This window comes from Cinclus cinclus, chromosome 7 (assembly GCF_963662255.1).
Source record: "Cinclus cinclus chromosome 7, bCinCin1.1, whole genome shotgun sequence".
Classification (NCBI taxonomy): Eukaryota; Metazoa; Chordata; class Aves; order Passeriformes; family Cinclidae; genus Cinclus; species Cinclus cinclus.
Window position 1 is genome coordinate 19766557 of NC_085052.1, and position 26251 is coordinate 19792807.

Sequence of the window (26251 nt, forward strand, 5' to 3'; positions counted from 1 at the left end):
CCTCCAGCTGCTCCCTCCATCCCTTTCTTGGAGATTTTCGTTCCCTTGTCAGACCGCACTCTGCTGGTTCTGAGCTCGTTGCTTGTTATCTGTTTGAGTTCTGAAAGAGCTGCTGTCATACATAGTGTTGCATTCTCTTAATTTAAAGAGAATATGGACCCAGATTTTCTCTTTGGAAAACTTGGAGGTAGTCTTGATGTGAGCGTAACTCGTTTTGGATCCAGCTGTTGGAGAATGTTGTAGTCTTGTGAATTGCTTTTCTGCTGAGAAATTGGCAACTGATACCTTTTTAGTTGTGTTACATTTACAGGTAATTTTGTGTGAAGTCCTGTTTTCTTAATATTGTAGGAGTTGAAAAAAAGAAAGGTGTTTCTTCGTGTGGGGTGTTCGTGGTCTCTCGAGGGAGGGCTTTTACCCCTGAATGTGCTCCTCGCTGTTACTCAGTGTCCCTTGGTGATAGCTTCTGTTGTTATCAGCTCTCTCCTGCCTGCTTTTGCCGTACTTGCAGCCGTATCTGCTCACATAGACGAGCTCTGTCAGTGCTTTTCAGAGCTTCTCTGCCTGGTACAGCAAGTTTAGCTGGCTTTGTATAGGCTGAGTGTGGTGGATTTCCTTCCAAAATTCAGCTCAGTTCTCTCCAGAGAGTATTTTTTGCACAAAACATTCCCTTGATCAGCAAGTTACCTGTCATTTGATATATAGTTTGGTGTGTGTGGAGGTTAATTCTTAGTAATGAATATGGGATCCAGCCCAAACCTGCTTTACTGTATTTGTGTCTGCTTCTAAATGGTAACAAATTGATCTCTAGGAAACTAGTTGTTAGTGACACAGCTATGGTTTAGACTTGGAGAGCTACAGGTACAGTGCTTCAGCCTTCCCATCTGAAAATGTATTTTCCTTGTTTTCTCCTCAAAATTATACCATCATCTCTGCTGCCTCACTTGCCCTTGTGACTGCTGGGTGCTGCTGTCAGATCAAGTACATGGAGGAATGCTCCTTTAAGGACCACACAGAACATTTACTTTATTTGATTTCTCTACAACTATCAGGGAACCGGTGGCAGAAAAGGGAAAAAATTATTTGCCCAGCCTTCCATTTGCCTGCCTTCATTGGAGGACCTTCTATTTTTTTTCTCCTGCAGTCCCCTCATTTACTGAATTCTCTCCCTCTGACTTCTGCATGCACACAGAAAAGACCCTGGAATACCAAGGACAGCCTCTCTTTACATCATTTACATCAGTGCCTCTTCATGTGGTGGACAGAAAAACTTTGTGTCTGTTATTCCTGTTAATTCAATTCCGTCAATATCAATCGCAAAAATTGTCTTTAATTTCTGACTTCAGTGTTTGCCTTTTATGCTTTTCCAATGTCTTCTTTCCAACAGAAGGGGAGGAGTGAACATGATGTGTGGAGGTCACACAGGCAATTCCTTTTCCTCCCAGGAGCAGGCTGGTGTTTCTGGTGATGCTGGCACACAGCTGTGGTGGGGGCTGCCAGCCAGCCTAGCCCAGCACTGCTCTGCTCCCTGACCCGAGGCTCCAGTGCTGCAGTTTGAGTCTGCCTTTCTCAGCAGTCTGTGCATGTGTGGAGGACAGTACAGTGCCTTCTGCTTTGCTGCAGCCTCCAGCACTGCTGAGCACCGGTACTGGCTTTCTCAAGTTTCAGTCTTGTTTTCTGTAGAAGAAAGAGACTCTGGTTCTTTCAGTGTGTCCTGACTGGCTGTGTTTCCAGGCTCTCTGATCCAGTTTCTCTTCATGGGGATGTGTCTACCTAAAGTGCAGAGCACTTAGAGAACAGGATACTCCTTCCACGCTGTGTACCTCTCTCAGTGTACTGAATAGTTCCAATTTCTAAAGTTAGCTCCAAGACAAAACAAGGCTTGTACCACAAGGACCTGTGTTAGACCCTGCCTTGTATTCACAGCCTTCTTCTTCCTGTTCTAGACCATCAGCACCTAGTGGGGCTAGGCAGGTGTTCTCTGCTGCAGATGCCATCTCAAAGGGTTAGCTGAGCTAAGATTAATAAGTGATCTATTTCTATTGGTGAAACAAGGTGAAGGCACCATTAATAGAGTTGCCTCTCCAAGAGGGCTGTCATCTAATGCCTTATGGGAAGTCTATCACACTCTGTTCCTGATGAACTGTAGCAGTGACAAGTCTTCTTAACTTCCTCAGGCCTGAGTTCCTCCACTCGTGGGACAGTGTCGGGATCTGTCAAGAAGCACGACTGGAGAGGGCAATGGCTGCAGACCTGCTGTGAAATGCTCAGGTGTCTGGTATGTTTTGCAAGGGGAAACATGTGGTCTGAGGAAATGGAGCTGGTACTATGAGACTTGTGGTGATGGTTCCATCGCTGCTGTCGGCACAGGCTCCTGTGGCTGCAGATTGTATGCCCATTGGGAAGACAAGCTGCTGCTCCTCTTACATGATTTCCAAAGTTGTTAAAACTATAGTGCTTTACTTATTTCTTTTTATTATCTTATTTTTTCTGATTTCCTATGGGCTGTGGCCCAGAGGCTGTGATGGATTCAAATCTGTCAGGTTACGATGTGAAAGCTTGGCAGTTCCTCTTCCCTGCAGCTCATGCCCTGAGGTTGAGTGCAGACTGTTGATGGTTGTTCTGCTAGACTGGAAGTGGAAAGCCTGGCACATGCTCTGCTCCATTGCATTAGTGGAGGATGTAATAATCTCCTGCAGTGAGGCAGCAGGGACAGCACAGGGCAGTGAATTCCTAAAGCACTGCCACCACTGAGCTACTGGTGTCAACACCTGTCCAGTTACCAGGGCTCAGGTGATGGGCCGTAGCTCCTCTGCTGCTCAAGCTCTTAACTCCACCCATCCAGGATTTTGTTTTTCCTAATGTGGCTGCTTTCCTGCCTTTTTATAAGGCAGAAAGAAACAAGGAGCTTCCTGAATGGCTGATCAAGGGGCAGCTGAGGCAGCACTGCACTGTCGGGTTGAGTTGCCAGGGAAGGTGGCAGTGCTGGCTCTCTGGGGTGGATTTTGCTGAGTGTTGTAGCAGTTCACTGGAGCTTTTCAAATGGAATAGTACAAAGGTTCCTGCACAGATCTGCTCTGTAATAGATGGGAAGATGTCATAAGCTTTATGTGTGCTTTGGATGGATCTGATTCTCACAGGACCCAGTTGAGGACCCAGGCCAGTGTGCAGGTCTGAGTGAGGCTCTGTGACAGGCAGGCAGCAGGAGGAACCATGGATGCCTTCTAAACAAAACAAGCATGTCCTTCTGAGACTCCTCAGACAAACTGGAACCAAAGGAATTAGATAGACTGCAATTTGTTCTGGTAGTTATTTGGGTGCAAGCAAGCTTGTACAGACTTAAATTTGAGGTTAAGAGCAGAATCTCTGAGGTTCAAAGTGACCGCTGGGCGTAATATCATCCACCTTATGTCAACAAGGGGAGTTGGAGGGTGTAAAGAGGAGGGAGAGCTGGGCACTGAGTAACTTGTCCTCTGGATGTATACAGGCTTGATGATCCCTTCCTCCCAGCTCAAACCTGCCCATGAGGCTCTTTTCCACTTGCCAGGTGGGGAGAAAAAGCTGAAGTTTGGTTTCACCATCTTGTTTCTTGGGTACTTTGGCTCCTAATGTGGTACTTCTTGCCTTTTGTGGGCTGGACGTGCAGTGCAATAGCTCATCTTCCAGGGAGGGGTCCACTGAGGGTATTTGTGTTGGAGTCCTGTTTCTCTCTGCCCTGGACAGTTCATCCTGGTGTGACATGTCCTGCCTGCAGGCTGACCAAGCCCAGGCAGGGCCAGCCTCCATGTGTGACTCCCAGGCCAAGGGCAGTGTTTCTCTGTGCAGATGTTTGTACTGGGGGATTGGCAGAGCTGCCAGCCCAGCCACTGAGGCACAGGCCAAAGGGAACTTGGGCTCCTGCTGCCTCCATATATTTCGGGAGTCTTTCAGGAGGGTTTGTGTTGCTGAGGAGAGCTGGACCAAGGAGGAGTTGCCTATAGGTACAAATGAGCCTTGCACTCGAGCTCAGCTTCTTTCCATGAGACTTTGATCTCTCCATGGCTTTTGCTCTGGGCTGTTGCTTGCAGTGTTCCCAGCAGGCAGAGCCTGGCCTGGGGAGGCTGCAAAACACAACAAGGCTCTGACAGGGAGATAGCACCTAAAAATTTAATTAGTCCCCATGGATTTTGTAGCGTTCTCAGGATATGAGCCCAAAACGGGAAAAACTGAGGCAAGACCTGTGAAGGGGCATTAACTGAGAAGCAATTTCGTATCTCCTGTTTCTTTATCACTAGAAAAGTTATTACAGAAGCAGTTGGACAATGATTTTCCTGCAAACCAAGGCTCCTTCAAGTGTGGATGCTGCTTGTCCATCACAGGATACTGCTGTGCATCCTTGTTCCTGCTCCACCTGCTGATTTGATCCACTAACTTCTAAATGCCCCATGTATTTAGAGTTTTCACACCCAGTGCTGTCCTGAGAGCTGTAAATTGTGCTTCATTATTATTATGTTCCTCACAGCTCTTCCTCTGTAAAGGCACAGTGCCTTTTGTTCTGGAGACTGCACATTTCACTGGGGCTGTGGTGCAAACATCTGAAGTCAGGTGCAGGCATTTCTGTGGGCAGCTGAGGAATTTGCTATTAGGAAATGAAAGCCTCGAGGGGGTAATCAAATGAAAAAGGGAAGAGAGCATCTGTAGAGTCTGGGCCATTTGAATGTCTCTTGGGTTTTGAGTGGGATGTAGATGCTGTTTTCCCAGTTGGAAACGTGGATCTATCATGTTAGCAGGGTAACCAGAAAGCTCTTTGCAGGCTGTGCCATGGATCCAACCCACTGACTTCTTGACAAGAGCTTTCCTGCAATCTTCCAAGTTTGGCAATGGTGGGAGTACTTGTGAAGCGTGTGCCAAACTGCCCTTTGCTTGGGAATCGCAGAATCCTGTGAAGAAATCTCATTTCCATCTTACAGATTTTCTATACAGCTTTGAAGCCTCTGGGCTTGTATGGAAAGTGGCAGTGCAGCTGTGGTGAAGGTAGCAGTCCTCTGGTGTGGGGTCTGAGTTGTAGGAGAGAGTGGGAGCCATGGGCTTAGCCAGGAGCAGTCACTGTGCTGGTGGCAGTGCTGGGAGCTGACTCCTGGTCTCCTGACTTTAGGAGGTATATGGCCTTCCAGAGCAGGAAGCTTCATTCCTTTCCCATCAGTGTTTATATAGGAGTGCTCTAAGAAAAGAGTCTGGGACATGACCCAGTCTGTGGCATCTTTAGTGCTGAGCTGATGGAAACTTCTACAAAGCAAGGAGAGAGCTCTCACTGGCAATCATTCCCTTTGCATTTTTTCCCTGGTACACTGCACGAAGGGTTAAATGCTCAAGGAGGAAATTGACTCTTTTTGGGTGGTCTGGGAAAGAATGAGACTAGACTGTTCAGTCTTTAATTTACCTGCTTTGGGGAGATGACAGCAGTTACAGAACGGAAAACAGGTGGGTGAAAACTACTGCAGTCACTCTTCAGTGATGCAGCTGTTTGCCACTGGGGAGGTGTTTTACAGCGAGGTAGAGCTGCAGCAGAAGTTTCCTCCTCAAAGGGAAGGTTTAAGGTGACTTTGATAATAATCCTAGCTGAGCACAAGCTAATGGCTCTGGCTTAAAGAAATAATAACCACCAACCCTTTTATTGCACCTGAGATTCCTCAGTAGGGAAGTCAATGGCCTGGGGAATTGGAGAGCAAAGCCTTATGATCACTGCAACTTGAGATCTGGGTCTGAAGTCCTTCCAGTGTTTATCTGTCTTCTTGGGATCTGACTAAATCAGGCCTGATTTTTGGTACCTCTTGGGGTGTAGGAGATGCAACCTCTGTTCTGTACCTACACCTTGGGATTTAGCAATGGACAGGACAAAGGATGGGCAAATTTAGGACAGAGGACTTTTTTTTTTTTCCCCTTAAAAAAGCCTGGTAAGGTGGAGAAGAGGTGCTTGCAGTTGTCAGGGATACTTCTCCAGAGCTTTTATTGAAATTCCTAGTCTGGGTGCAGATCACAGGCGTCTGTCCTCCACCATAGCCTGCACAGGTGGGATAAAGGAATGCTGCTTGTTCTTCAGCTGTCTTGTAGCATAAGATTAGTAAGTCAGAGTCCCAAAAAAAGGCATTAAGAAGCTGTGCTTTAAGTCTTCCAGGATTTAAAAGTCCACAAAGCTGAGGATTTTGGTTGGGGGCACTTTGCATATGTATAATTACATTATACCTTTGCAGCTGTGCTTGGAGATTTCATTCTCTTCCTGCTCTAACCTGTGTAGTGTGCATTGCTAATGGTTAACACAAGAAGTTGCTGCATTTAGTGGTAACCCTCCTCTTCCTTGCTGCTAAACTTGTGCCTGTGGATGTCTCCCAGGTGAGTGGCCTGTGGCCCAGCTGTGTGGCTATCAATGCCCACTGCAAACTGCTTAGACTCACACATTACTCCTTGGGAAATTGACAGTGCCCTGTGCCTGATACACTCAGAGTTTAATTTCCTTCTTTTTCCCCCTGGCATTTGCTGCAGAGACCTTTGTGCTCTCTGTCTGCTTCCCTCTCTGTTTCCTACAGATTCATTTCAGATGTTCCCCTGTCTCCCTTTTGCTGAAGCCCTCTCCAAGCCCTGCCTGGAGAATTGCTCAGATCCTTCTCTGCTTCCTGCCTCAGGTGTTCTGCCTTCTCCCCCAGGCTTCTCCCGACATCTGCTCTCCTATCCTTGCTCACCCAGGAGCAGCCCTGTTGTGAATCCACCTGCTGTGCTGCACTTGATCAGCCACTTCTGTGCAGCAGGCTGTTTGCTGTAGTGAATGGGCTGCTCTGCCCAGCTCCCCTCCCTTTGAGAAGCAGGAGGGGAATGTAGGGCTGGCTTCTGGGACTCAGAGTGCAGAGCTGTCTGTGCTGAGGAGGTGGCTGTGGGGCTGGAGGGCACTGACCTGGCAGGGCAGTCTGTGTGCTGATTTGGAAATGGGCAGGCTTGCCAGAAAGGAGGCACCTCTGACACTGAATGACTCTGTTGTACTGGATCATAAGTATTTCAGATATTAAGCTGTAACAAAACCACTCTCAACTAGTGCTGAAATGTGATTTCAGTACTCAGAAGAGATAGATGACTAAGCAGAAACTGGCTGTTGTTTTGATTCAGCTACTAGGACTTCTGGGTTTGTTTGGTTTTTGGGTTTTTTTCTCTCCTTTGTTGCAAATGAGCTTCCAGAAATGCTCATCTCCAAGCACACTTTGATGTTCCCATTCTAGCACATCCTGAACAGGAGAGTTCCCTGTCAACAGAAACTGCTTGAAATGTGCAAGGAAGCCCTTTATTAAAGAGCTATCAACGACTAATTGCCCTTTCTTGGCCAGTTTGTGTCAGCCTAGCTTGCCGTGGAGAAAAGTCTCTTAACTGCATGTTGAGAAGGAAGCCCCCAGGAAATCCTGGTAACTGGTAGATCCTGGTTTCTCAAGCCTCTGGTTTGAGTGGTACAAATAGTCAGAGACCCACAGCTGCTGCTGGCCCATGAATCGGCTCAACTTGAGACCTGAATGGAAATTCATGTCCTCTCAAGTCATTTTGTGCTCATGTAAATGTCAGCACTCTAGTAAAAAGCATCTGTTTAATTTTGCCATCCACAAACCCCAATGCTATTCACAGAGCAAACCATACCACAGTGTTATGAGACAGAAATTTAAGTCTGCTGAGTGCTTTATCTCTTCCTGAGAGTTGCTGTTGGGAGTACAGTTGGGTCCCTCTGCCTCATTTTGGAAGAGACTGACTGATACAGTACTGGATGCTGAGAATTACCTTTCTTCACTTTCCATGTCATCGTGGGTGTTGCCAGTCTCACTCTCCTTCATCAGTTTGACTGAACTTAGTTAGCATTGTCTGCAAACAGCAGACAAGTTGCCTAATCAGGAGCGCTTCCATTTGCTCAGAACTTGGTAAAATGGTCTGTTTGTTTGGCATTTTTGCATACTAAGTTTCAGGTGGGACCTGCTGGGGGTTGCTCATTTCAAAGAGCAGACTTTGAAAGAGACAGATGTAATTACAAGCTGTGCCCTTCTCCCCACTAACAGTGGCTGTACGTGACAGAAGGGCTTGTCCCAGCTCCAGGGACAGACATCTGCTGTGAAGGACTGTTCACACTGCTGTGTGTGTTGGCTGGATGTGTGTGATGAGGGTATTGGTTCAGTAAGGGCATTGGTTTTGCTTTGAAATCCCTCAGATATAAAAATCCTTAAACTCACCAGACTTGCAAAGTCAAAACTGACAGAAATGCCTGTGTTAGGAGGTCTGCTTTGGAGCTTGTGGTGTAGTTCCTTGGGCATGAAGGCAGATGATGTGACATGGAACTCTGAACAGCTCTCTTTTCCAACAAATCTAACCTGAGACTGCATTAAAGACAAGCAACAAAGGGGATTTCTGGCTGCATTGTCTGTATCTCTGTTGCAGAAACTGGGTAGTGGGTAGTAAACAAGGCAGCTGCTGCAGGAGAAGCTTGTGCAGCTGCATGGCAGAGGTGTTTGAGCTGTAGTGGAGTCAAAATGGCCCAGACTGAGAACATCCATTGGTGAATAAATCTTGCAGGCTGTGGGGGAACCCAGTATAGTGACCTACAAGTTCAGTGCTCTTGAAAAAAGATGGAACTTTTGGACCTGGGTTTTCCTCACTGAATACCTTGGATCTAGGTAGATCTGTTCCTTGGGTCACTTGTCAGTAGCTCAAACTAGCTGTGGACAGGAAGTGATAAAGCAGCAAGAGCTTTATCACTTTTTTTTTTTTTTGTGGGGCTTGCCAGTACAGCTCCAGAATGCATCTGACCTCAGATCTGTTTGATATTCCAGAGGTCTAATTTAGCCTTCTGTTATCACCAGATCTGGTACCCTGCCATTGCCCAGATGCTTCTCTGTTTTTTTGTTTTGTTTTTTTTTCCGGGGAGGGGTGGGGTGGGTTTGCCTGTGCATTTCCAACAGAAGTAAGGAACAGAACTTTTATATAAAAGTGAGTTTTGAGAAGTTTTGGCTATGGGGCCAAGAGTTGTCTGTGTGATTTGCACAGTGTGATTTCTGGCGCAGTCTGTTTTTCATGGTTCTTTTGCAGTTACCCACATCAGAGACCCATTAGACCATTTTGTTTTGACCATGCTGGCACTGCTGACCCAAGCAGATGGAGATGCCCTGGCTCTTGGGGTTGGCCCTTTGAGGGGGCAGGGGTTTCCTGTCAGGCTGGTTTTGCCCTGGAAGAGGAGTCTGTTTGTTGCTGTGCTGTTGATGGTGGAAGAGTGTTTTTCTCAGTGGCACTCTGAGCTGCAGCTGGCGCCTGTACCGAGCTGCTGATGTGCTGTGCAGTTGACTGCTGTCTGGATTTAATCTCTAACCTTTGATTGTTCCTGAAAGCATGTTCTAGGGGTTTCATTCCCACCCACCCTGCTCCTGTGACCCCTTCCATTTCCTGGGTGTCTAAGTACAGAACAGAAAAGATTCATTAACCTGGTAAGTAACCTCTTTTTATGAGGGAAGTGATTTTCCGTCACGCTCTGTTAGATCCTATTGATTTCTGTTTTTCCCCTTGTTGGCCTCTTTTGCCATATATTCTCCTCTTTGTCATGCTTCAGTAGGAAGGTGATACGTGATATGCTGGTTTGGGTGGTTTTTTTGCTGTTTCCTGGGCAAAGAGCTGGGATCTCCTAAGGCCATCGCTCAAGTGCCCACATCTCTGGCTTTTCTTGGAAAGCTTTGGTGTCAAGGCAAACTGCTGGCTGGTAATAGGATGTTGATGTGAGGAGTAAAACCTCCTAGCTGCCCTCTTTTGTTTTGATGTTGAAAAGAGCATCTTTTTCTCTCTTTGCCTGTTGTACAATCCTTCATCTCTTGGCGGAGGTGTGACACATCTGCCATGGGGTTTGCAAGCATGCATGAAATGGAGACCTCAAACCATCACGTGTGCCTGTTCTTTCTCTTCTCCTGGGTCATGCCAGTGACTGGGTCCCAGTGCTTTTGTGGTGAAATGGAAGGAGCTGCCAGGTTTGGGCTTGTCCCAGAGGCTTCTTGTTACAGAGACTGGTTGTGGCAAGTGTGTGGGCAAGAGGCATCTCTCTCCTTGGATCTGCGTGGGGGGGCTTGGGGGTGAACCCTGTTTTCAGAAGGGTGGCATTCAGGGATTCAGTGCAGAATTCCACACAGGGAGTGGGGAAAGTGTTTGCTTCCCAACCAGTTCCCCTCCTGCTGTGCACATTTGTGTATTTCTCCCTCTGGATAGCCATCTCTGTGCTATTGCAAGTATTGAGAAGATAAAATACTACAAATATTACAATGCTAAATACAAGACCCCTTGGTTTTGAGAAGGCTGCTGTTGTTGTTTTCTGATGTACTTGATTTTTAGATGGAGCCTTTCTGTGATTCAAGGCAGATATTTCAGTAGTTGGAGAAATAGTTTTCTTTCCTAAAATACATTTTCATCTTTTACGTTAATTTCTCAACTTCCCTGGTTCTTGCTAAGTTCCTCTTCTTTATGTGTAAGTGTTCTGTGCTGGTCCTATGTTGAACTATTGCAACTGAAGCATCAAAGGCTTAAATTTGAAGGGAGTATTGTTGTTTCTCTTAGAATTTTGCATTATTACAGGACGGTGCATTCTGAAGCCATAGTTGGTTTTTGCATTAGTTGGTCCTAGTGCTGCTCACATTTAGCTGATCACAGTGATCAGCTTTACCCAAACAGAGGAACAAAGCTCTGTGTGGCAAGGATGGTCATCTAGATTGTCCTAAAGAAAGGTGCACGAAGAATAGATGCTATTTATTTATGACTCCTAGGCTGTGCTTTCCCTAAACCAGCCAATTAAACCCCAGGGGTCAGTGGAGGGGTGTGAGTTCTGTTTGCAGGCTGAGCAGACTGATCCCTCGTGGTACAGAGTGGAGAGCTGTGCTCCCAGCTCTCAGCAAAACAGGGCATGACTCTTTGGTGCCAGGCTGTTGGAAGTCTGTCTTTCATGGTTCACTGCATTATGTGGGGAAAGAGGAAAAATGTAACTGGAAGTTTTTATTGGGAAAGGGGTCTGTGCTTCAGTGAGTTGAATACACTAGAAATCTGCTGAAGACCTTAATCATAGCCTTTGCTGTTAGTTGGAAGCAGTTGGGAGGAAAAAACCCCAACAAATTAAAATGTCTTAAAATATAGCTTTGATCAAACATTTAAAGTTGTGTCCCTCTTATTGCTTTCAAGGCTTTGAATTTTGAGTCTGTGGTTGGTTTTTCATTTTGTTTTGTTTTTTAAGTTTCTGCATGTCCTTCATGAACCCCAGAGGCCCTAACCTACATTGAAAGGGGCACTGTAATCTGTACATGTTAATGCAGGGTGGAGTGGAGAGGCCGGAAGGTCTCAGTGCAGAACAGGGAGTGCTGGTAATGTTGCTGTCAGCAGAGGGTGGCACCATCAAAGGAACAGCTGGATGGGGGCCTCGCTAGGGAGGCTTGGCACTCTTTGAAGCACATTTTGGGATGGTGTATTCTATCTAGTGAATGCAGGACTGGAGCTTGGTGACCTCTTCCTTCAGGACGTTTTTCAGAGGATGCTTGCACAAGTGTCCTTTCAGTTGATGTGAAGGCTCAAAGGATTGTGTAGTGGGGTGTGCAGGTCTTCATTGTGTGTCAGGAGTGGAGCTCTGCTCTGCTCTGTGATGCCAGCAGCTTCTGCTTCTTCAAGGGCTGGTCTGAGGATGCCATTGTCTTCTGAAGAGGGAGATTCTGGAATGAACCATGTCCTGAATGGACTGGAAGTGAGGGACAGGGTTGTGCCTCTTTTCTCCTCGTTTTGCTGGCGTGGAGGCAGAGAGGGTGACAGATACAGAAGTTCTGGGCATCCTGGGGCTCTTGTTACTCATTGTCAAAAACTGCAGCAAGCTCTGTTACGTTGTCACAAGCCAAGGTCCTGGCCCTGTCTCCATCCCCCTGCCTTGCCCTGAGTTCTGCTAACATGCATGAATACAGAGTCCTGAAATTCAGGTTCATGGTTCCAAAGTTCATGGTCTTGAGCATAAACAAAAAACTATTGTGGTGGCTGAGAGCTGCGTACCCCATTAACCCAGAATCATGAATATTTATCGTGATGGATTACAAAAGAACATAGAGACTATATTGTATTTCCTATAACTTTATTTCCATGGTATCTTTTCTTGGTGGATCACTTTAATGTAAGCTTTGCTTATTTAGTTGCACACTTTAAGCCGATTAACTTTTTACTAATAAAATGTGTGTTGCCTCCCTTTGTCCCAGCTACCGTTTGTTTGTACCTACACTCCTGTGACAAAGAGTCCCAGAGAAATGCTTTAAGCTCTGGATAAATCCCACTGCTGGAGGCTTTGACCCAGCTGAATGTGTCTGAGCTGATTTCAGCCTTGCATTTTCCTTTCTCTCTCTTGCTGCCTGAAAGTTGGACCCTCAAAACAAGGTCTTCGCCTCGAACACTTTTCCGCTCTTGAAACCATAGTGGTGCACTGGGGCTAGCACAAATTATTCAGCCTGTTAGTGCTCTCTGAGCTGGGCTAGAATTAAACTGTAAGTGGTGGGAATTGGGGTTTTCCAACCATGAAGACTGGTTGACTACATCTTAAGGTGATGGTTGATGGTGACTACATCTTCAGTAGTTTCCCAGCTGGTAACCACAGTATTCCTTCCTGCTTACAAAATTTGCCCTGTCATTCAGTGTCCAACATACTGCATGTTTAACTGTGACTTCTAAGAGAAGTATCATCCCAGAGAGACATCCTACCATTTTGCTAAAGACCCTCTATAAAAATTTCCCTTTTTACCAAGACAATTCAGACCAGAATTTTAAAGTTAGTTGGGAGCCAAAAGGCATGGATAAGCACTTGGAAAATAATTTCTAAAGGCTTTTTATTAATCTGTTCTTTTATATTTGGAGCTTTGCTAAAGCTAAAATGATCCCTTAGAAATGTACTGTTAATACTTAAGAATGACTGATCTGCCTCAAAACAAACTGTGTAATCTGTTTTCATTGGGACAGCAGTAAATGCCAAAGGAGATGTAGAAAAGCAGGGTAAGACAGAGTGGTACATCCAGAAAGTCTCCCTGACTGCTGTAGACTCCACAGTCCCCTGTCCAGAGATGGCCCATTGTCTTTAATGGTATTGGATAGCTTTGTCTTCCACCTGCTTTCTTTTTGAACCTGTGTTAGCTTTTAGCATCCATAGCCTGCTGGAATAAGAGCTTAACTGCAGCATCCCTGTGCTCTTTTCTTACCTGTGAAGGAGTCAGAGCATCTGGTGTCTCAGAGGTTTAGTTAGTGTTGCCGACCTGTTTCCATTCTTATTTCCTTTTGCACCAAAGCTTCCCACCTGCTGGCTCTTGCCTCAGAAGAACTCAGCTGTTTTTAATAGCAGAAAATGCTCATTCTTTGCCGTTGAAGGAAAATTCCTTTCTTTATGAAGTCTGAGGTCGCACTGGCTGTGGAGAGGGAGGGGAAATGTTGAGGGCAGTAGCAGGCAGCCATGCTCCACACCTTGTGGGAACTGCATAGTGCTTCTCCGCAGCAGATCAGACAAGCTTATAACTGGCTTTCAGCTGGTTTGGGATTCTACTTAGGAGCTGGGGGTGACCCAGGAAGAGCAGTTTTAAAGGGCAATGGATGGGGCACTTCTCAGTTTGTGAAAGTTCTCAGCCTGTCGTCATTCTGTTGGCACCTGGAAAGCATGAAGTGGCAGTGCAAGTCCTTTGGGTAGCTCATACTCAGTATTCCCTGCTGATGGCAAAAGCATGTGTATTTAGTGTAGCGCATTGGTTTCCCTCTTCAGGGGAATATTTTAGGGTTTGTTTATTGTTTCAGATCTGTGAAGTTCCTTGGGTTTTCTTCCGTAGACTTTCCCAATGTCTGCTTGTCCTCTATGTAGGACTAGTGGAGCAGATGAGGTTTCACATGAGTCACAATAGATTTTCAGCATCAGGTGTGTGGGTCTAAAAGGATGTATTAGCAACAAGCCCAGAGAAATACACTGATATGTTCCCCCTTTCCCTTGCTCTCTCACCCCGTGTACCACACTTGTATTCTTTTCTGTGTGGTCAGACCTGGTAAGGAAACAAAGCCAGGCATGTGAAGCCATCAGCAGCCAAGGAAAAGATGGTTCCCCACCCAATGACCCCCAGTTCTGTGTGACAGTTATGCCATGTCCTGCAGTTGGGACACTTTTGATGTTGAAGAACATTGTGAGCTTATTGTGGCAAACCAGCACGTTAGTTGCTTTGTTTGAGGAATCTTGTATGTTGGAAACTGAATTATGTTTTCTGAGCTTCCTTGAATATTACTTTTCTCAACATCCTCAGACTTCTAGACCCTGGTAATACCCCTTCTTACACGTGGATTTTCCTTTCAGTTCTTCAGTGTCTAATGGTGAGGGAGCTCCATCCTCACACCTGTGTACGTGAAGATTGGATAGAGGTTTGCTCCTCACAGTACTGCAGGTGCGTGTAAAATCTGGAGGGGAATAAGAAGAGCACAGCTTGAAAACCTCCATGTTAGGCCATGCTGCTTTATGGTGGTTTTTAATCTTGTGCAAGCCGTGTGCCATGCAGGGGAGCACTGGCATTTGATGGATGTTGATGTGTCTGCAGAGGGCTGACTGACAGAAGGGAGAGCAGGTCTGCTGCTGCTGGCTTGTTCCAACAGTTGAATAGATGGGAGTGTTTTTTGATGGGGGCAGTCCTGGAAAGTGCCTGCATTTTGCTTTCCACTGATCCAGGGCTGGCTCTGAGAGGGTGAGCCAGAGGCAAATCTGTCCTCTTCCTTTGTGCTAATGGTAGGAGGAAAAGGAGTTTGCCACTGCTTCCTCAGGCTCTCCTGCTGAGCTAATCCCCTGTCCATGACATCTTCTGAAGGAGCAGGAGGGACTGAAAACCAGCAGCCACTGGAGCAAACACCTGAGCACCAACTCTTCTTTCTAGCCCAGGACAAGTGTCCTGCAGTAAATGAGGCACTTACTATTTTGGTGCCTTTCTTTTTTTACCAGCAGGGCTGGTGACCCTGCCTGCTGCTGATGCTCAGGGTTGCTCGTGATAAAGCCTGGCTTAAAGCTGGAGGACAGGAATTAGATTCTGTTTTGCAGTTTTTTGGGTTGGAATTTTCCCTGGCTAATCTGCCTTTGGCTGGGAGGTGTTTTTAGAGCCTGAGCCAACAAAGGGTTTTGTTGTTTCAGGGCAAGGCTAGCATGGAGACCACACTGGCACTGCTAAATCCTGGCAGTTGCCTCACAGCAGCTCTGGTCCCTCTCGCCTTTGCTCCCTGCTTTTGTCAATCTGCAATCTCCCACTTCAAAGACTGACACACTCCTGACACAAGACTTCGTTATCCAGAGGACACAAACATCTTGGTAGGGGAAGAACTTGTCTGTGTAGTGATATTTTATTAAAGCTGAGAAATGTCAAAATTGAAGTTTGCTTTTGTACCTCCAGCCCTGCTTACGTTGCTAATCAAGCGATTGCATGACACTGCTTCAGGAATAGATCCAGTGGTGGGGTGGCGGGCACTGATTTGGACAGAGATCCTTTCTTTCCTCTTGCAGAGCCAGGGAGTACACACAGAGCAAGGATGAAAAAAGATCCTTGCTAGCTTTGTGCTTTACTGTCTGTTTGGCATAGGAGCATATGGATCACTTGCAAAAGTGCCAGATACTTGCTGTCACAAAGTGGGGAGCAGAGCTTTGACAAGGACTAGGCCAATGCACAGGGTGCAGCCGAGGTGTTTCAGAGAGGGATGGCCAGCAGAAACTTGTGATTTATATTTATATGTTTATCTAGTTGAATACTTACAGTGTAAGCTTATGAATGTTTGTGAAAGCCTGGGATGAGTACCTCTGACTGATGGTTTGTTCTCAGGACAAAGCTGGAAAGCAAGGGGTGGGCATACTGAGGCAGAAGTGCACCCACTGTCTAAGGGTCCAGCAACTGCTCTCTGACCCAGCCACATCCACTGGTGCTGCAGTCATGGCCACTTTATTCCAGTTTAAAGCTGGACTGCTGTTGAGGAAGATTCCTCTCGTCCTCCTTTTCCCAGTATCAGTGAGCTGTAGGAACTGAGCACAAAGAGGAACTGATCTGGTTTTTACTCATAACCAAAGGGTTTTTTACTTTCCAGTCCTCTGAATGCTTGTGGTAGTACAGGAAAGGCCACAGGAGCAAGTGATTGGAAAGGAAGATGGTACATAAAGAGATAAACCCAGCTGTCTCTGGGAGAGTAAATTAACAATTCTGCAAGCTGCATACCATCTACAGCTGATGGTATTTCTGTTGTGCATGTGCTTGTCTCATCTTTCTTGTTTGTCTCGAGAGTCATGGCTGTACTTAACCTTCCCTGAGAGACCCTACAGTTTCCATGAAGTTGTAGGAGATTTCATGTATTGACAATCAAATATGACTGGAAAGCACTCAAGGTGAGTTAACAGTCAATGGAGGTGTGAAAGGTAGGCAATATTTGCATATGCATGAAGCATAAGCCTTGTTGAACATCATCATCTGCTGGATGCCTGAGGGAGCAGAGCTCAGCTCTGGCCTTCTCTGGGAGGTGAAGGATTAATGATGCCTCCTTCAAATTGCTGAACACCGTATTTCTATGCTTGTTCTTAACATCTGCTGTAGTGTCTTACAGTGCTAAATGCCATGAAAGCCCTTTTAATGGCAAACAGCTTCCACCCGAGATCCTCCTGATTCCAGAGCCTTTGATTTCAGACTGGCCCTGCAATCTACAAGCAATTATATTTTGTACGAGTTCCTCCATCTTGCCTTTGGAGATGGCGATGTGTTGATTCTAATTCTATTCCCAATCTCCAGCGTACTGATCTCTGTTCATGAGAAGACTTGTATGTTCTGCAGTGATTTCCCCAAAAGCAAAGAAGACTGTGATGGAGATCCTGGATATGTTCTGAGTGCTTTCTGACGCTGGGCTTCCTTTACTGTAGGCTAACATGTGCTCCAGGCTTCCTGCAAAGTTTAGGGCATGAAATAACTCCTGTAATTTGGACCCATGGGAAGAGGCTGAACTGGAGAGGACCCTGCACTAATGGTGGAGGAAGCAGGGGTGGCTGCTATTAGTATGCTGAATTGCACAGCATTTTCATTCATTCCAGCTGTTTAATGGGATTACATGAGGAGTGGCTTCTGCCTGCAGACATTTAGTGCCTATGGAAATCTGCAGCTGTCTGAGTCGGTTATGTGCAAATCCCACATCTCCCCTTTATGCATAGGATTTTCTGAATGACAAAAACCATGTGAATCAATTGCATGAGTAATTTTTCATGTGCTTCACCCAATATCAGATTTGAGTGATATTTTCTGTTAACTGTGTCTGTAGTCCCCAACAACTTCCCCAAAGAGGGAGGAGATGCTGCAAGGTGGCCACTGGAGTAGGAGTAGGATAGCTTTGGTGAATGTGGATCCCCTTGCCTTGAGCAATGGAAGACAGCCCCTATGCAGGGCAATGTGGAGCGGGATGTTCTCATATTCCACTGGGTCTGATTGCCCTTTCTGCCTTGTGAAGAGGCAAGGAGTAGACACCCTCCATCCTCAAGGAAGGGAGGGGAGCTCCAGCACCTTGGTGCTGGTCAGCAGTGGATGGCCTGTGTAATAGTGCAGCACTGAGGTGGAGATCTGGGGCATCAGCTCTAGCCTGGATTCTGTAACTGTAAAATAATAACTTCTTCAGGACAGGCTAAGAAACATATCTGTGGATGGCTCTTAGAGGCACCTGTTTGGTGCCTGCACCAGCAAGCTCTGTCTGAAGAGACAATGTGGATTTTACAGTGCAAGGCCAGTTCCAGTAGGCACAGGCTCTGCACTGCACTTCCCTGGGGTGCAAGTACAGTATGCCGTTGATGACAAGGAAAACAGTGGCGGCATCCGTTTACTTTCCCCTTTGAATTTTTAAATCCTTCTAATAGTTTCCCATCAGTTTCCAAAGAGAGATATTTACTGTATTCTTCCCTGACTGAGAAGGGTAGAAACCCTGACAGGGTCTCTACCTCTTGGAGAGCAGTAATCCTGGGTGAAGACCTTACTGACCGTCCTCCCATCTGCACATCTACAGACCATTAGTTTGGACGTGGTCTAGCTATAATATGGCAAGTGACTTCTTGGCAGGCTGGAATAGAGAAGAAAGCCACTGTGTGTACTTTAGAAGTGAAATGGTAGCTTCTGGTGTCACAGCAACATGTGGAAACATGGAATTATAGCTTATATGGAGCCACAGAGCTTCATTTATGTTTTGAGCAATTCCAGTAGTTACAGCCTGGTGCCCAATGGGAATGTCTGGATAAGGACTGAGCAAAAAACATGGCTGTTCTATGAGTAAGTAACTTTTTCTGGAACAAGAAGTGGTTACCCCAACAGAAGTTAATGAAACACTGGAACAGATTGCCCAGAGAGGTGGCAAATGCCCCATCTCTGAGAGCACTCAAGGTCAGGTTGGATGGGACTCTGAGCAGCTAGATCTAGTTGAAAGTGTCCCTTCATTGCAGGTGGTTAGAACTAGACCTTTAAAGGTTCGTTTGAACCCAAACCCTTCTGTAAATTCTATGATTTCCACATGTCAAGGTGTTCATCACAGGTTTCCAAAGTCTGCCTGCCGTGATCTGTCAAGTGTGTTGCTGCAGTGGCATGATCCTAGGAGGAAGGAGTTTGGACCAGTCAGCAGCATCTGACTCTGGAAGGGGCTGGGGAAGCCCAGGCAAACCTGGGAACAAAGGAGCTGTTGCTCCAAGATGAAACTTTTCTCGGTGGAAGCCAGACAATCTTCTCATTTATTTGCAAGTGGCATTTGGTCACAGCTCTTTGGCAACATATGGAAAGTGTTTAAATTAGCCATATGAGCCATGCGTGAAACAGATGCATGTTCTTGAGCAGGCTTCTATCGTTGATGTTTGAGCGAGTGAAGGGTGCAGCTGGCTCGCTTGGGAAGTGAGAACATGTCCTCACCCAGATGTAGTTAAGTGCTTGAAACAGAACTCACATGTTACAGAATCTATCAATAAAGACCAACTCCTTGTGGGTACCTACTGCATAAATAATATGAATTAAGGTAATGACACTTAACCTTTCACTGCTTTCATGGCTGCTCACAGCTGATGCAGGGTCACCTGTGTTAAAAGAAGACAAGGTGCTTGACTTCCTTGCTAGCATCTTTCACTTGTATGCTGATCTATCAACAACCTAGTTTAAAACTCTGAGGTCTGATCAGAGCACAATTCTACACCTTTCTGAGCAATCTTAGTAAATAGAGCGTAATAAGATCTTGTTGAGGAAAACAGAAAACTGTGGCTACTGTGACTTTTGGGTGTGAATCTTGAGAGCAATTTTGTGTGGTGAGAAATTGCACCCAAAACTGATGTTTCTGTAACTGGAGCTACGACAGCCTCTGAAGCCATGTGGAGCTCTGTACTTTGGGAGGACTGCGTTGCCACACGGTCCTAGATGCTCACTGTGGTGTGTATATAAAAATGCCCTTGAATATTTAGAGCTTTGACTTTATGCATGCCAACTGTGATGGCATAGACCAAGGCGGGAGTGATTGAGAAATTAATGATTGTTGCTGTAGATGTTTGGGTGACTGAGTTTAGCTGATGTGGAACAGTAACACTGAAATACAAGAACAGAGCATTTATGGCAGTGATACTCAGAAAAGGGGGAGGAAGCAATGAACATTTTGGGACATCAGAAAGAACCATCTGAAGGATGCAGACCTCTGCTGTGAGGGCAGCACTGTGATTTTGTGTGCTGCGCAGGGATGTCTGCACAGTGCAGTATTTATAGAGGGGTGTGCTGCTGCCAGATTTGTAGCACTCACCATTGCAAAGCAGACTGGAAGAGTGCCTGCTGGAGCAGGCTGGCTCCATCCTCTGCTGTGTGTCTACAGGTGCAATTCCAGAGAAGCATTTGAGCAGGCTGCTGGTGAGCCTTATGAGCCACAGAAGGGGACACAAGAGATCCTGTTTACTCTGTATAGATGATGAGGCAATCGGTTTTTTTTCAGGTTTCTTGTAGGAGTTTGAAACAGGCAGGGAATGACCAGAGAGGCATGTGGTACTTTAGGGGTTCTAGAGCCAAATGTCTCTCTGAACCAAGAGTCCTTTCAGCAGCCCATGCTGTGGGCTGTGTTACACTGAGCTACCAGCACAGTACCCGTCTGGAGCACCACTGTCTCCTGCAGGATTGTCCCCTTCTGGGGAAGCCACCTCTCTGAATAACATGATGCTAGAGGGCAGTGACCAAGGTGAATTACTTGGCAAGCGTCTCTTTCTGGGCAGGTTGGTGGTACAGGGAGTTTCCCTGAGTGCATAGTGTGGTGTGAGTGCCCCTTCTCAGACAGTGGTGGGCTGAGCCCTTCCCCAGGCTTGTGGACACCAGCAGCCACCTGATGAGCATGAACAGCCCTTGTGTGCAGGGGATTGCCATGGCTGTGGCACCAAGGCTTCAAACATAAAGCCACTACATTTTCAAAAGGTGAAATAAAGAGCTGTTCGTGATGACAAATACTGATACTTTGACTGATGGATGAACCTGGGTGGAACATCTCTTGTGGTGTGTTTAGACCTCTCGTTTGTTTTTATTCATGTGCTTTTATTAATATGCTTCTTTGGACTGTTTTTGCTGGTGGAGAGACTCTCTGGGAAGCATCCTTTTCCCAGGTGTTGCTCTAGCAATGTTCTGTGTATTACAGGGCTGGAGCACTTCATTTTGCAGGGTTGGCTGTTTTTAACCTCTAAATATTTGTGGTGAGACCAGTCCAGGATGGTGACTGGACAGCAAGGAAGGGCTGTGTTCCCTGCCAGGGTGAGTGATTTCCACTCCTCCTGCTGAAAGTGCCACTGTAATTTCTCATGTGTAGTATCTCCTTCCAGGGAGTGTTTGTAGCATTTGATTTTTATAGAGAAGAGTGTAGGAAGCAGATAAAGTCTGCTGGTCTCTTTCTGTTTTGTCTTTGGTTGTTAGTTTAAAGGGGTTTTTTGTTTGTTTTATCTGAAGGGAAATAAACTTTTTTGTTTTGTTTTGCCCCTTACTAACTCAACATAAATGCAATGTATAAGACTTATCACAGCTCAGCATGTGCCTGGGACAGTGCTGATGCCAGCTTGGGACATTTCTCTCCAGAACTGTAATTGCCTAGTGCTTTGCTGTGTTACACTTGCCTATTTCCTCTGCTATCACCTCTTTGCTTTTCACTGATGCTTGTGAGGGCCCCAGTCCTGTGGGTTGCTAAGACCTTAATTCCCTGGAGTGAGCTGTAGTCCTTTCTGGTTTGCAGAGCAGGAATGTTGCATTTGCCTAGTTCCTGAGATCTCATGCAAGGATGACTTTTTCTTGTCTTATTTGCTGGGACACCTGTAATCTTGGGGTGCCTTTGGTTACATCCCATGCCCCCACCGTGCTGTCCATGCTGCAGCCACTCTGGCTTCTAATCTCATTCTGATCTCTTCATTGTGGTGTTTTTGGCAACCCTAATACCCCACCCAGGCCTGAGAATTTAACATCAGCACATTTGCATGACTGATCGGATTTGTCTCGCTTCTGTGACGACATTGTTTCTATGGAAAATTAATGGATTCTCACGTTGTATTTTTAATGGCTGAAACCACCTCCCTGCCCACCCTCCCATCCCCAAGCTTTCAGAAGGAAAGTCTGTAAACAGCTCAAATTAGCTATCCTTCATAAATAGCTCCCATTTCTTTCCTGCCTGCTGTCCGTTTCTTTTTTCTCTTCCAACGGTGCTGCAACACTCCTCTCCTGGTGTTGGTGGATAAAGAACAATGAGTAAAATGAGCCTATGTTTGATTTCCTTGTCCGGCCCTTGAATAGATGTGATCTATCATGAACTGCCTCCTTTCATCCAGGACCATGTGGTTTTAAATTGTCAGCCTGCCAAGTTTGCTCCAATCAAAGTTTGCTTTGCCACCTTTCTTTTCTGAGGATGAAGATCAGTTCATGGCTCCACTTCTGTTCATTTTTGCCACGAGCCAATTTTTTCCGTGGGTGGGCAGGTGGCAGGGAATTTTCTGCCTATTTGGGGTCACCCATTCCCCCTGTTGCAGTGCTTGGAGTGAGAACAGTGAGGTTTTGACACCTGTGTGTGTCTGGCCACCTGAAGGAAAAACATCCCTCCCCAGGTGATGCAATTTGAAATGAAATGTGCTCGGTGGAGGTACAATACTTAGCCACCATTCCAAATGAAATTAGAAGAGTTTTCATCTTAAATTTTATTCTGTCATCTCTTAGGTTATGTTTCTCATCTTAATTTTGCAGAATAAATCCAGTGCAAGTCCCATGGCATGGGAATTATCTGAGGAAAAGGTCTGACTTGGATGTCTCCTCCCAGAAGACTGAAACTGGTGGCCATAAGGGTCAGAAAGTCTTGTGGGACAGCTGCTAAGGGACATGCAATGTTTTAGGTCAAGGTGTCCTAACTTGTGGTACCAAAACCAGCAGTGATGAACAAGAGCCTGAATTCCTGAGACAGAAACTGCTGGCAGCAAGTCTCCCTGCTTGTCCTTGAGGTGATACTGGGTTAAGAAGGTGATCCCTGACTGCTCTCATCCTTAAATGGTTGACTGGTGACAGTCAGGGCCTGGGGTCCCTACAAGGCAAAGGAGAAGGTCCCATGAAAAGAGTTTGTTCCATTGCTGCACAGCTGGGCTGCACTTGGTTTTCCTTGTACTGGGGTGTGCTTGCTGCTAAAGATCCTGTTTTCAACCCCACAAGCCCAAGGTGGGATGCTGTGTCTTGCTGAGAATAGGTCAGGTTGTTAGGGACCTCTGCTGAGCCTTTTTTTCCTGCCTTCTGGTTTTAGGTCCAGATACCTGCAGTACCAAAGCAGCCTGGTACCTCAGCTAGGACGTCGTGTTTCCCAGCAGAATAGGCTTTCCATTAGTGCTTTGGTAATTGAGATGCCCTGCTACAAATGGCAGGCAGGAAACTACAGGGACCTGATGTGTTCGTTGCTTAGAATAAACACACTGTCAGGTTTTTAGGCAAAAATGATGAAGATATGGAAATGAGGTGGTTGCTTTGAATTTTTGTGTTGTTGGGGGAAAAGGGGGCAAGAGAGAATCTTCTCTGTGCTGGCAGAGGCTGTGGTGAAGCAATGGACTGTGCAAAGTGTTACTTTTCTGGATGCTATTGTTGCTTGGGGTTTTGGATTATATTAGCATGGAAAAAAATGCCTCCAAGGGAAGGGGCACAAATCACAACTTGGCCAATAGGGAAGGAAAGAGGACTATAAAACAGAAAATCAATTTAATACTCAGTGGGTGTTTGCAGCGTGCTCACCCTTCCTTCAAATTGCCAAAGGGAAGATTAATTAAAGTTATACTGAGCAGCAAAAATTACGAAGGGGGTGAGATGGGGCTTGTGTAGTTTAGCTTTCTCCATAATTAATTGACAAAAGCATTCTTGGATTTCATTACCCAGAACCTTGCCATCTCCTGCTCTTAAAGGGCAGCTGAAGCATTGCTGGATTTCCGAGACAGCATTGCTGCCTTGCAGGTTGAGGTAACAAGGGTCACTTCATGGGCACTTGGAGAAAGGGCTGCTTCTGTCAAATAGTGCTACTGTGCTATTTATGGGTCTCATAATTTAGGATCAGACCACAAAATCCTTTTAACTGGTTATGGTTTTGTTTCCTGGTTCCCACTTCTAGTAAGGTTGAAAGCTGTGTGATCTCACTGTGGGATGCAGGTGTTGGCAGGGGATGGAGACAGCAGGTTCTTGGGGTTCTTGTCTCTCTCTGCTGCCTTCATTTAACAAAAATAACTTTGAGCAGGGTGTGACAAAAGCTGTTGGAGAATTGTGGCCATGGTGGAATAGACATAATCCAGGAATGATACCTGTGTCCATCAGGTAGCAGGAGGGGGCCAGAGTTGCCTGGTGAGGAAAGCCAAGTGAGTTGCTGAGCTTGAAAGGGAGTGAGGTCTCCAAGTGAATTTACCTGCCTTTGGGGTGGCTTTGAGGATGTATGTTTGTCTGTCTGTGTTGGGGGGGCAGAGCTCAAGCTGCGTGTGTTTGTGAGTCCATGATAGCTTCTCCCTAAAGTCTGTTTCCTGCCTACACAAAAAATGTGCCCAAGAGGCACTCGGCAGATTGTGTGCAGCTTTCAGGGAGAAAAATTCAGAGATGCCCAGCCAGATCCCTATCTCATGTCAGCATTGCCATGGAACTTGCATCATCACCTAGAGCAGAAAACAGAGTGTTATGAAGCTCCCACAGCTTACTTTACTTCCTGTGGAAACACGAAGGGTTAAGCTAGTTGCTTGGGTTTTTTCCCCCACATTACAGGGGTGCAGCTTCCTTAAACCTGTAAGGTGCCCTCAGGTACTGGGCAGCAGAGTCCCATCCCCGGGCAGTGCTCTCTGATCGAGGTGAAGGTGTTTAACCATTTCAGTGCCCATAGAGGGAGCTGCTTTGCTGCCTGTGGCATGGATTTCCAGCTCTGTGTTCACATATGCCCTCCTACACTGCTCATTTTACCAGGAATGGGCTCTTAGATTATTGGATTAGTGTGGCTACCATGCTGAAGTGGGAAGGGTGAAGACCTTGAGTGAGGAAGTAACCAGCAGCAGGAGAACTGTGAATTTTAAAATGAAAATACCTTTCTCCTAGCCTGATTCTGGCAAATTCTGTTGCTCGGTTCCTGGTTAAAATAACAGGTATTCAGTGCAGGGGCAGCAAAGCTGGGAATTGTGTAGGTTCACGTGGATGTTTGCAGTTTTGAAGAAACTCAAGCACAAAGCATTTCTTTGTTCCCACATTGTCACCTTCTAGGATAGGAAAACCATTGAATATAAATTAGGGTTTCTGGCCTAACTGGGTCTCCTGCAGATCACTTTCCATGTGAAGGTGCTTTGGGAGCACTACACATGATAATTTAGGCAGTTTAGGTTTCTGCAGAATCTGAATAGGGATTTGGACTCTGATTCCTAGGAGATTTTGATGATTTTGAAAGTGTGGCCGTTTAGAAGCAGACCATGTTCATGTGCATCCCTACACAAACTGAGAGCAATTTCTGAAACAAAATGTGCTCCCTGAACTGGGGAACTTCCCACTGAAGATAGAATCACCAAGTTCCTATTGCCAGGAAACCCCACTGATGCCAGACACCAGCTCTGACTCCAAACACCCTTGCTGAGTGGAGCCAGTTGCCACCAGAGCCACAACAGGAGCTTATCCCCAAATCTGGCCAGTGGGAAACTTCTGATCATTCCTGCTGGGGAGAAGCAAACTGATCTGGATGACCACACAATGGCTGAATGTAGCAGTTTTGATGCTTTTTGTTTACTAGTTGCTTGTTTCCCATCTTCCTTTTTCTTGAGTGTTTGATGCTCATGGTCTGGCCCTATTTCCAAATTGCTGGTCTGGTATTTTTTCTCTCTCTTCTTTCGCTGGTTTCTGCTTTATTTTGAGGCTTTGCTTGTCCCTCTGACACAGCTGTTACTTTGCCCTGAGCAATGTATTGAGTTTTTGCTCTAAGGTATAAATCTTAGCATACTTCAGAATATTGTTCTATGGGTTCCTGTGCCAGCAGGAGGTTCAGCAGCAGATCCTTCTTCCTGCGAGGCAAGAAATATGGAGGTGCCAGGAACATGCTTTGATCTGTTGATTTATTTTCTCATGGTTAGACTGCAAAGTGTTAGCCCTAATGAGAGTGTGGCCAGCCCTGAAAATTATATCTCCCACCACTCAGACCTGTCAGGTTGGGAAGCATTCTGCAAATGCTCAAAAATAACTTGGCATGTTTTTGCCAGTGCATGAGGAGTTACATTGCTGTTTGCCAGGGGGTGGGATGTGTTACCACATCTGCATATGCCCAGCAGCCCTTGCCAGGTGCTCCTGTTGGCTCAGGTGAGATTGTTTTTCTCTTGTACTGTTTGGATGTGGTACAGTCTGGTCTAGAACAAAAGGAAGTAATTGGTGCTCTAGGACCTTTCCAAAATGTACACGATGGACAGTAGGGATGTGGGTGTGGATAGAGATTGTAGAAGTGCACAGATCTCACAGGTGGGTTCAGAGCACATCCTGCCTTTGCACCATGAGACACAAACAGAGGGTGTGGCTCATCCCTTTGACACAGCTGGGTCTGTGTCAGGCAGGCTGTATCCATCACTTGTACATGATGCTCACAGAATTGGAGATTTCAAGGTTAATTGTGCAAGCACTTCTTCCTTGTATTGTGTACTGGCACAAGTCATGAGGTCCCTGTACTTGGGAGCCCAGCTATTATCCACACACAG

At 46.2% G+C, this 26251-nt stretch overlaps 1 protein-coding gene across 1 annotated transcript in view; it reads left to right on the plus strand.

Annotated features, from left to right (window-relative positions):
* The window catches only part of TLL2 (tolloid like 2), an 83321-nt gene that overhangs the window by 785 nt on the left and 56285 nt on the right, over positions 1-26251 (plus strand). The gene's annotated exons all lie outside the window — the stretch shown is intronic.